This window comes from Quercus lobata, chromosome 2 (assembly GCF_001633185.2).
Source record: "Quercus lobata isolate SW786 chromosome 2, ValleyOak3.0 Primary Assembly, whole genome shotgun sequence".
NCBI classification, from domain to species: Eukaryota; Viridiplantae; Streptophyta; class Magnoliopsida; order Fagales; family Fagaceae; genus Quercus; species Quercus lobata.
Genome location: NC_044905.1, coordinates 96500906 through 96513326, shown reverse-complemented (window position 1 = coordinate 96513326; position 12421 = coordinate 96500906). Strand labels below are relative to the sequence as shown.

At 33.1% G+C, this 12421-nt stretch overlaps 1 pseudogene; it reads left to right on the top strand.

Annotated features, from left to right (window-relative positions):
* Positions 1 to 4600: 4600 nt before the first annotated feature.
* On the top strand, positions 4601 to 11899 carry LOC115973964 (annotated as a pseudogene).
* Positions 11900 to 12421: the final 522 nt, after the last annotated feature.

Sequence of the window (12421 nt, the reverse complement as noted above, 5' to 3'; positions counted from 1 at the left end):
CTGCGTTTTAAACGCAGCTCTATGTGTCACCTATAGCCGCGTTTCTATTTAAAATGCGGCTATAGGTCCCGCATCTGGGGTTGTGAGAAAACGCAGCTCTAGGCTATGTAAAACGCAGCTACAGACCCCGGTTTGGGCTGCGTTTTTGAAAACGCAGCTCTAGGTCCCCGCAGGGGCCTATAGCCTCGCTGCATAGGCTGTGTTTGGAAAACGCGGCTTAAAAACGCAGCTATAGCCTTTAGCTGCGTTTTTTATAGGCTATAGCTGCGTTTTGCAAATACGGCTATAGCCTTTTTTTTTTGTAGTGAATTCTGAAAGTAAAGAATAATAAGTTATTTAATTAGTGTTATCAAAATTAATATTACATAAAGTCATATCTAAATTATATCTTGTACAATGTGGTTGCACTAAGGGTTTGCTTGTGAACAACTTATTTAACTTTTTGTAGAAAACTTTTTACTAAAAGTATGTTAAAATATACCTATACTTTGAAAAAAGTGAAAAAAAGTGAGAAAATGTGGAAAAAAGTGATGTATTAAAAAATATAAAAGTTAAAAGCTAAAAGTTGAAACTAATGCCAATCACACTCTAAGTGAACATCCTCTTAATACTAGCTCTTTTCCCCTACAAGTTGTTCTAATTAGAAAGTGAAAGTGGATTGCATAATTATCCTATAAAGCTTTTGTTGTTCGTACTAGTTGATTGGCAGATTGGACCCAAGTCAACAAAATTTTATGCCTATTTGAAATAAGAGTTTTTTTTTCCCTTTTTCAACAAAAGTTTATTGCAGTTCCGAATATAGTCAAGTCTTAAGAACATGATGAGATATCTTTACTATCTTTACAAACAAACAGTGATGACTGTTGTACTCTAGTTGTTTGGCAAAAATATATTACCCGACCCTCTGCCACATACTTCAACAAAACGAGAGAGAGTGAGTGAACATAGAAACAACATTAAGATGGGAAAGGAAAGAAACGAGCTTACAATGAGTTTGGGTTAGGATCCTCTGTACTTTGGTGCTTGTCATTGCTATTGGGTTTTATGGAGCCTAATTGTTTTTTATCCGGATTATGACTCGACCTGAAACAATATTGTTGCTGTTTTTAATAGGAGATTTTTTGAGACTTGTCCATAAGTGCTACGGCTCGGGCCGTTGCACCTGGGAAACTTTTTTTGGCCTGTTTTTGTAGCCTATTATGAATTCTGTGCGTAAGATGTAAAAACTGTTGTTTTGGAAACTAAGGTTTTGATGTCGTTTTTGAGAGAGAAAAAATTGTATTGCTGCACTTTGTATTTTTCTTTGAGAATAGTAAAATCCCTGCAACTCCGTGGACATAGGCAAATTACCGAACCACGTAAATACTGTCTTGTGTGTGATTATTTTTCTTTGGCATATATTTTTCTCTATTTTTGCATCTCACAGGTCTGGGAATTTCGTACATATTCCCATCAATTGCTTTCAAATTTGATGGTTCATCGGGTTAATTTCCTGTTCACGATTCAATCAAATCTTTCTTGTGCCATTCGAATATTACACCAACCAAACTATGAATGAGAGTTACAGTGACAATGTATCTATTCAATGAATAGAAAATCATTTATAAGTTTCATAAATCATACTTAAATGTCCATGATGCATCTAACATAGCCAGTGAACAAAGATGCTAGAGACCTCCATTTGATTGAAAATGCAACATGATGCCAATTTACACAATTATTGGAATCATCATCACTTTCCACTATAATTGTTAAGAGAAGAAATCATGAGAGAGAGAGAGAGATGGTTGCGGTTTCAATAAACTTACGAATATATCATCAAAGTTATGTTGTCTTCCTTGAGAAGAATCTGCCCTAAAAAGAATAAATGAACCACTTCAGCATTTACACATAGGAAAAAAAATACTGAGAAATGAAAGTATAGGAATGAGCTTACATTGGTTTGGGTCATAATCCTCTGAACTTTGGTCCTCACCATGGCTGCCAAGTTTGAAATTTGATAGTTCTTGAGAGAGAGAGAGAGAGAGAGAGAGAGAGAGAGAGAAGGGTTTTAGACTTTTCATAGTTTTTTTTTGTTTTTATAGAAACTGCGTCGTTTTATATTAATTTCTGGTTCACAATTTTTATTTTTTCGGATTTGAATTTTTATTTTATCCAACTTTGCTAAAATTGGGTCCAATATGTCTCATGAGGGTGAGGCCATTTACTTGGATTTTCCAATGGTTTGCAAATAGATCTACTTCCTTTAGTAAAACTTGTTTATGTTTATTTGTTTAATAAAAAAATCAAATTTAAACCTAGATTTAAGCTTGATAATAGTCGAATTATGCTCAAACATAATAATATGTTCATTAATAAATTTACAAATATAAAGCTTAATTAGATATATACACACACAAAATGTGTATTTATATAGATTTGAGATTAAATTTTCTAAATTTGTAAATAAGTCTCAAGATATCAAATTATTATTTTTAACTTATTGGTAATTTATATGATCCATCTCGTAATAAAAATCATATATATAATTCACTAAAATAATATAATATCAACTTTATCAAATCCACCATAAATGGGAGGGAAAGCCAGAAGGGGAAAGGTGCCCCTGGGCTGTGCAATTATTGGTATATAAACAATAATTTAATTATAAATTATTAATATAGATTTATAAATGAATGAAAAAATTTAGACCTTTTTTTTTTTTTTTTTTAAGAAGAAAATTTTGACACAGTAAATCAAGTAGCACGCATGAGCATGCATGCTCGACAATATATATATATATATATATAATATAACTTGAGATTTTTTTTTGCTGAATATGTAATATAACTTGAGATAAGCCTAGTCTTATATGGAAATAAAACTAAATGGACCAATTTTATAGGGAAACCTTCCATGAAGAGACAAGAGAAACAATGTGAGCCTTGAGTCTTGATCCCTTGAGAAAAAATATGGGCTTCCAGCCCAATCCGTGAGTTGTGAGGAAGGTGGGCCGTGAGCCCATAAAATGAGATTGGCAATAATGTGGGCAATGTTACCAATTTGTGATGACACAGCAAGATGCAAGTTTAACCCCGTTCCACAAAATGAAGCATAGGCCATAGGTTAAATCATGATGTGGAGAAAATAAGACCCATGAGCCCAATCCGTGAGGAGATGAAACAACGTTGCCACGACTCCATTGTGTGATTTAGAAAAGATAAGGGCCAATGAACATGTTCGATGAAGTGAAGAGTATTGAGCCCAACCCAAAAAACCCAACCGGTATGGTTAGAGGGGAATTTGAGCTTTTCTGTGAATTTAGTACAGATCCCGTTCCTTCCCTATTTTATAAAATAGTGCTGACATGGTATAGATTGTCCAATAACATCGCGCCATGTTACATGTGGGAAGAGCCACGGGTTATTGTATCAAAAATATCTGTTGAGGGGGTTCAACCATTTAAGTTCAACTAATTGGTTCATCAAGAAGTAATGCCGGGAAAATTCCATTTGAAAATTGCTTATTTTTGGTAATTTATTTACATAATGTAAGACAAAAAACAAAAAACAAAAAACAAACTTATTTTTTAAAAATTGAAATTTACTATATTATTTAAAATAAGTTGAGAAAAAAAGTAATATAGAACTCGCAAATAATGGATTATTATTCTTGAGTAAAAAATTAGCTTATAATCCCAAAACTATGGCAAAATTTTGGAGTTTTGGTACAAATGGAATTTGACAAAGTCTACCTGACCATTCAAAAGAGGTGTTTGCAACGGGAATGCTCTAATTCTAGGTGAGGTCTTGACTCTTGGGCAGTAAGCCAGTAGGTGGTTAAATTGACTAGCTAGAGATACTAGTCTAAAGGAAAGCCATTGGTTTCAGCCTGTGCCTTGGTCAAGCCTGGCTTTCATGGGAATTGATGTTTTAGCCTGGTGTTGGCCAATCCGTTAAGAAATCCAAGAGTGAGAAAAGTCAAGAATATGATTAACTGGATTCTTCCTAGCTTGTTCAAGTCATAGATTAAGAACCCCATGTAGGTTTCAAAGTTATTATAACTTATTATACTTGCATTCATCTAGAGCATGGCCCATGCATGTCTATCCAAATCAGTTACAGTGATATTGATTACTAATATGAAGCTTCATTAAGACATTCAGCAACACGAGGCATTAGTCTGTCTGTATTTCTTCTGAAAATGACTAGTTAAATAGGGTCGATCAAAACGAACTGAAAAGTCAGAAATGGAAAAACGAAGGTAAAACAAATACATATATGTCTGGTTATTTTGGTTTTTGATTCTTTGAACCTACTTAATGGACTTACAAGCAAAAATTCTAGTCAAGGAATTGCCCGCTGTACCAAACAAATAAGTTGCGTAAGATCTATTGTGAAAATATTATACCTTTCTTTAAATAAATCAGTTATTTAAAAAAAAAATATTATACCACTTTTGGACATGGGTATCTTCACAGATCTATGCATTCACCTAAGCCGTACTTTTTGGACCCATTTGTGTACGTGATGTAAGCAGCCCCATGATTCCATATGGAACATAAGCCATATGTCTATAAGTTAATACAATTAACGTGAAGTCCACTCCAGCTAGCAATTAGCAAACGTTAGCATGATAATGACAAACCAGAAGCCCCTCCTTTCTAAATTCCTATCCTTTCTTTTGCTCAGTCTCAGCCTTTGCGGTTATGAGCCTTTGATGATGGCAAATGAGTTGATACCAGTTGGAGTAATTCTTGATTTGAAGTCCCCGGTTGGAAGAGTGGCAGAGAGGTACCTGTCCATGGCCCTCTCAGACTTCTATACTGTGAATCATAACTATAGCACAAGACTTTCTCTCCTCACAAAGGATTCTGGGAATGATGTAATTGCTGCAGCATCTGCAGGTACGAACGTAAAACTAACTGTTTCACACATATGCACATTATGTAATATAAGCACAAGCTAGCTTTCACACACAAATGAAAACATGATAAGTCGTGCATATATCGCTCCACATGATGAAATACCACTGGAAATGTGTCTTTTTTTTTTCCCCCAAAAATCTTGACAATAATTCATCTAAAAAGCAAGGAAAAGTGTTACATGCACTAGAATAGTGTTGCCAACAAAGCTTCTCGTAAGAAGATTTTTCAGATTAGGATATTTTCCAGGAATAAAATCTTTTTTCGTTTCAAAGTCCTTATCTTGTCAATTTCAATGTTAAGATATCTTTTGGATCTGTAGTGTACTGCGTAGTGTGTGTACATACTTAAGTTACGTGGTAGTCTTTACGCTTCTAAAATTATAAAATTCAATTGTATCATGGAATGGATTCATTTTAAATGAAAATAATCATTATTCTCTTTTCCATTAGCAATTTTAAAAAATTGCTACAAACCCTAGTCCTTATACTAACTAATGGATCTCACTCTCAAATAAAGCCCCAAGAAGATTTGCTCCTCCACGTTATTAATACTTCGTTTGTTTTATTGTAAAAATTGGTTAAACCTGAAAATATTTTCCGTTGACCATGACTCTCCCCCCGGTGCCATCTAGTGGTCGCTGGTCCAACCGCAGGTCTAGTGGCTAATGTTGATGGTTTGGTCATTGAAGCTGGCGGCCTGGTCACTCTACTTGATTCACTTGTATTGGTTGTTTGTGTTAAAAAATTTTTATATGTCACACCAAATATTTGAAAATATTTTATATCTGAAATTTTTTTTTGTCAAGTTTAGTTTAGGTCCTATAAATATATATATATCTTCACGGGGACAGAACCAAGATTTTCTCTTTGGAGGGCCAAAGCTTGAAACAAAAAAATTGTCACCTTTCAATAACAAGATGTATACAAATACCCAAAACTATATTAATATATGAAAAAATGTAAACTAATATCTATTTAGTAAAAGAAATAATATGAAAAACAATTTTTTCCAAATATATTTATACTCAAAGCATATTAAAATGGAACTCAATGTTATATATTTTAAATCCCAAAAATTATCTAGTTTTGAATTTTGAGATATGCTTTGTTGCGATTTTAATTTCAATGTACAAAATCTAAGATTCATTAAAAAAAAAGCCAATTTCACATTTTGTTTCGGTGCCTAATTTTAACAATATTTATAATTGAAAAGTCACATATTGTAGCTGGTTTTTTCGTCACCTATAAGTCAAATCAAAATCATACTTATTATAACTAAAAGCCAACTAGTATTTCCGAGTATATTTTTAAGAAAAAAACCCAAACAAAAAAGGAATCAAATCATTTAGATGTAGTCAAACATGACAACATCCAAACCACAAAGATTTAATTTTTTTAAACTTTGGATACTAACAGTAAAACTAAAGAGTCAAACACAATTTTTTTTTTTTTTTTTTTTTTTAATAAAAAAAAACCAACAGTTATTTGACTATTTTAAAAAAATTTAAACAAGTTGATCACAAATAAGTTGATACAAAAAAGTACTTAGGAATCTGTAAAGTAAATGGGTAAAATTCAATTTACCCATTTTCTAGGAAGGACCACATACTACAGGAAAGAACTAGATAACCATTTTATTTTATTTTTTTTGGGGTAAATATTCAATTTAAGGGGGCAAGTATAATTTTTTCCCAAATTTAAAACCTTAATCTTATGCACATACACACTATTTGAAAAAAAAATTAAAATCTTAGGGGTTCCCTTAGTCTAGAAATAGCTTCTTTGTTTCTTTTATTTTTTTTATAGGAGTCTAGAAATAGCTTTGTCCCTTCACCTTCACCTTGACCTTTTTACAAAAAAATTATTGGCATAATCTAAAGTTTTTTTTTTTTTTAGAATATTAAGTATTTTAACACACACACGGGGAGATGAGAGAAGGTTTTAAAGAAACTGACAGTGGTATATATCCAAAAGAGTCTAACTTTTGGATAGTATTGTAATTGTGATAAACTTCATGACCTCTTTATGAATGGAGCACATGGCAAAGCTAAGACTTGAATTGGAAAATAAAGAAATAAACACACAGTAATTTATACCAATTTGGAAAATAAAAAGTCATTAATTTTGAATGCTAAGTGATATGTAAATGTAAAAGTTCATTAAAAGATAGTATATTAATCATTGTTTTATGTTTATCTATAAGAGCAAGACTTAGGTACAGTACTTAGGTACTGTTCCTTAGGTTATTCTTTTAAAATTTTACAATGTGACTTTTTTCTTATTAGATAAACGTGTGTTTTTAGTTAAGTAGCCACATAACAGGATTTTAAGAGGAGAACTTAAGGAACAACATTTAAGATATTGTATATATGTTTTTTCCTATCAATTAAGGTGTTTTTCACATGTGGAATTCATTTTTAGTAGTTGACTATAGGGTTTGTTTGGATAGAACTTATTTTGTTGAAATTGAAAACTGAAAACACTGTAGCGAAATAATTTTTAAATATGTGAATAGTGTCGTGAGACCTATTTTTAATGAAAAAATGGCTAAAAAGTGTAATTTGTGGGACCCGTGACAATGCACAGGTGCACTGTTCATTACTGACTTAGTCAAAAGGTGCGGCTGAAAAAAAAAAAAAAAAAAAAACTGAAAACGCGTGAAAACATAAAACGTAGCCGTGGACGCAGATCCAAACCGCACCTATATACCAAGTGAAACTTGTGTCAATTTTGTTATTTTGATTAATATAAACTTTTCAATTTATTATATAATTATCTCCTTCCTTTGTATAGTATAATGAATTACTGCAAAAAGAATTTGATTAATATACAATTTAAAATTTATTGTGTAATTAAGTTCTTTTGTTGTTTTTCCTTTGATTAAAACTCTTATTTCTTCGTATTCCTTTTTCTTTTATTATTTTTATAAGTTATTGTTGGGGCACTATAATTCAATTCCCTACAATTGCTCTAAAAGCAAGTTATCGGCAATACTATAAAAGATTTGGGTGTATATTTTTCATTATCAATTGGTTTTGGGGTGGAGTGGTATAGTGTAAGTCCGACAATTGGTATCATAGTAGGTCATGCATTCGGCTCCCTGCTACACATATGCAAGTGTTGGGAGTGGTATTGTTGTGTAGAGGCCTAGTGGGCCAAGTCTCAAATCCTACTAGAGACGGAGGTTAAGTTAGGCCAAGTCTCAGTCAAACTAGTGGTGTTAAGTTGCTATCCTTTTTCAGGGAATAAAATTATACCCTTATCATCAGTTATAACTTTTGGTGCAATAAGTATGCCCTTGGTCCTAGCCGTTATGAACCAAAATAGACATTAATAAAATATGTTGGTGTATAGTTTCAACATGTTAATATTTTCTAGAATGTATTGATAAAGTTTATTATCAGTGTATTGTTGTTGTTATAGTAGTTGTTTTGAACATTGCCAGTAAAATTTCAAATTTCTAAGTAATTTACTGTTACAATGAAATCCAGCACAAGACTTAATGAAGAAAGAAGTGCAGGCCATTATAGGACCTCAAAGGTCAGCACAAGCCAGGTTTGTGATAGAACTTGGTCGTAAAGCTCAGGTTCCCATCATTTCCTTTTCAGCCACAAGTCCTTCTCTTTCTCCATCCCAAAACAAGTTTTTCCTACGCACAGCCCAAGATGGCTCCGCACAAGTTAAAGCCATAGCAGACATTGTTAAGGCCTTTGGTTGGCCAGAAATTGTCCTTATTTACGAAGACACAGAGTATGGCAATAGTTTGATTCCACATTTAATGGAAGCTTTACAAGTGATAGACACTCGGGTCCTTTACAGAAGTGTCATTCCTCCATCTTCTAATAATACGGAAATCATTAAAGAGCTTAATAAGTTAAAGGCAAATCACATAAGAATATTTCTTGTTCACATGACTGCTTCACTTGGCTCCAAACTCTTTGCACTTGCAAAGAATGCAGAAATGATGAGTGAAGGGTATGCATGGATGGTCACAGATGGTTTATCATCTTTGCTAGATCCTATGGGCTCAAAGGTCATGGACTCAATGCAAGGTGTTTTGGGAATAAGGCCATATTTAACCCCATCTAAACAGCTTGAAGATTTTGAAAGAAAATGGAAGCGAAATTTAACCTCAATCCAGGCAAAGATCAAGAGTACTACTAGCTTAAACCTATTTGGATTATGGGCATATGATACAATTTGGGCATTGGCTATAGCAGTGGAGAAGGCTGGCATGCATTCCAGCTTCTTCAAGCAAAATGTTAGCAGTTGTAATGCTGATCTGGCAGCTTTAGACATTCTTGAAAATGGTACAAGGCTTCGCAATACAATTGTAAATACTACATTTGAAGGTCTAAGCGGGAGCTTTGGTTTGGTTAGTGGGCAGTTGGAGCCTTCAACCTTTGAAGTATTCAATGTGATAGGAAAAACCGAGATAAATATTGGATATTGGACCCCACAGAGAGGATTCTTCAAAGATTTAAAGGATACTAATGAAAAGGCATACTCGACCTCAAAGGACAAACTTAAACCACTGATTTGGCCAGGATACACAATACACCAACCTCCTTCAAGGTTAAGGATTGGGGTTCCAGTGAGAAAAGGTTTTAAAGAATTCGTGAAAGTGGAATGGAATCCTTCTACTGTTGATACGCCTAATGTATCAGGATTCTCCATTGAAGTGTTCAATGCTGTACGAGATGCATTGCCCTTCCCCCTTTCTCATGAGTTTATTCCCTATATGAATAAACAAAGGCAAAGCAACGGGACATACGATCAACTTCTTTACGAGATTAAGACTAAGGTGGTTTCCCCCCAACAACCCCCCCCCCCTTTTCTATATATATATATATATATATGTATGTATGTATTTCTTCTTTCTAATGACTTCAAGTGTGTCTTAATTAGTTCAAAAATGTAAAATTTACTATGAAAGCTTATAAACTAACTTATCAAAGAATGTGATTAGTGCAACTTTATCAATATAATGAATAAATATTGATTTTTTTTTTTTTTTTTTAATATTAATGGCACATCAATTTGTAAAATTCATGTAGTAAAATTGTGATATCTCTTATTTCTTTAAATTTATTTCCAAATCCATAAATTGATAATTACATCTCTCTCAAAATACAGAAGTATGATGCAGTTATTGGAGACGTAACAATTATTGCTAATCGCTCCACGTATGTTGATTTCACTTTGCCTTATACGGAATCAAGCGTGCATATGGTGGTTTCGGTAAAGCATGATGAGAGAAAAAGCTTATGGATCTTCTTAAAGCCACTAAGTTTGAATTTATGGCTAACAACTGGTGTAGCGCGCATTCATCTTTACAGGTTTGGTCATATATATGGTTTCTTGAACATCGTGTAAACACTGAGTTTCGAGGCCCTCCAGAGCAACAACTTGGCTTGATTTTCTGGTTCTCCTTCTCTACACTTGCCTTTGCTCACAGTAAGTTTCTTCAATCTTGTAGAAAGATTTTAGGGAAAAGTATGCAAGACCATTATTTTTTCTCCATAAAGCATGAAACCCCATAATATAATTTTATGTGTTACCCATTATGCATCCATGAAAATAAAGGGTAAGTTGCTCCTATGACAATGCATGTCCACATATAGATATGCATTTTTACAATAAAACAATGCCAAAAGGGGATTTTGTATTACATTAAAATTTTTTTTTTTGGGTTAAGAAGGTTAAATGTTACACAACTAAAGGCTTATGCATAAAACAACATCACAATGGGTTAAGTGTTATGCTCAAAACATAAAGGGGATTTTAATCTATCTATTTGAGGTTCAATTCAAATCAAAACATGGGTATTTATTATGCAAATGCACAGTAATAATAATTCAATGGTATTTGCAGGGGAGAAAGTGGTAAATAATTGGTCAAGATTTGTGCTAGTCATATGGATTTTCTTCGTACTCATCCTAACTCAAAGTTATACTGCTAGCCTAACATCAATATTAACAATACAGAGATTGCAACCTACATTTGTTGACATAAAAGAGATTAAAAAGAATGGTTATTTTGTTGGATATCAAAAGAATTCCTTTGTCAAGGAGCTTCTAAAAGAACAATTAGATATCCATGAGTCCATGTTGAAACCATATGAGACCTCTGAAGAGTATCATGAAGCATTGTCAAACGGAACTTTCAATGGTGGGGTTGTAGCTATTTTTGATGAAATCCCTTATTTAAAGATCTTCCTTGCAAATTATCCCTCTAAGTATACTACAGTCGGACCCCTCTACCAAACCGATGGATTTGGCTTTGTGAGTCTCTCACTCTCTCTGTTAAATTTTTATTTTCTAAATTTAAGAGTGTACACCATGTCACGTTATTTTAAAACTTAAATAATGTGACATTGGATATACCTTTAAATTTGTAATATTTAACCTCAATCATGACATTAGTATTACTATTTTCGTGTGTGTTTTAATAAGTATTATTGTTTACTAAAAAAAAATGTAATTCATATAGTAATTCTTGTGAATGGACTCCTCTATTTTTTATTCCTAAATGCTATAATTTTTTAACATGTTATTTAGGCATTCCCACAAGGATCTCCTTTTGTCCCTCACATGTCGAGGGCAATCTTGAATGTCACACAAACTAGATCGAAAATTCAAGCAATTGAGAATAAGTACTTTTCAAGTCAGCTTACTTATGAAGATCTAAACACCAGAATCTCTCCAGATAGTCATAGTCTTGGTGTGGACAGTTTTAGGGGCCTCTTCCTCATTGCTGGAATCGCTTCTGCAGTCTCACTTTGGTTTATGTGTTTAAGTTATTTTACTCACATTGGCCTGTTTTGAGTGACGAAAATCCTACCGACTCTTGTTGGTCCAAATTAGTTAAAATGGCAAAACATTTTGACCAGAAAGATCTCTCTTCACATACCTTTAAGGGAGAAGAATCAAGGGTACATGCTGTAGCAAGTCCTAAGGTTTCTAAACCTTCACCTGGTATTGATGACATGTAGAATCACACAAGGAATTCCACAGAAGGATCAGATGATGTGGTTATACACAATGGCAACGGTAGTCTTTCTTCAAGTTCAAGGCATGGTGATGCATCTATGCAGGATGTACTCAATTCATCATAGACATGGTTTTCTACCTAAATCGTTAAGAGATGAACTCATTCCCCTAAGCTAGGTTCATAATTTATTACCTGAAAATTATGTAAAATATATCATATGCAATGTAATAAAATATAACAGTCTTATCAATCTTGATTACATTGATTGACTATCTTCTTTTTGTAGGAAGAGATTACATTTTTTTTCTTGGTTTGAATTCCCATCTGTTCTACTCTAGATTCCAAGGATTCAGATCTAACTCTATTTTTTTCGGCGATAATAATTTTTAGAAAATTAGTTATTGTTCAAAAAAATGTTTTTTTTATAAAACTATCTCATTTTTCTAACTTTGGTAACAACCTTAAATAATGAGTTGAAAAAAAAAAATTCCGAACTTCGGTTGGGTGGACAGGTCTAGAGTTA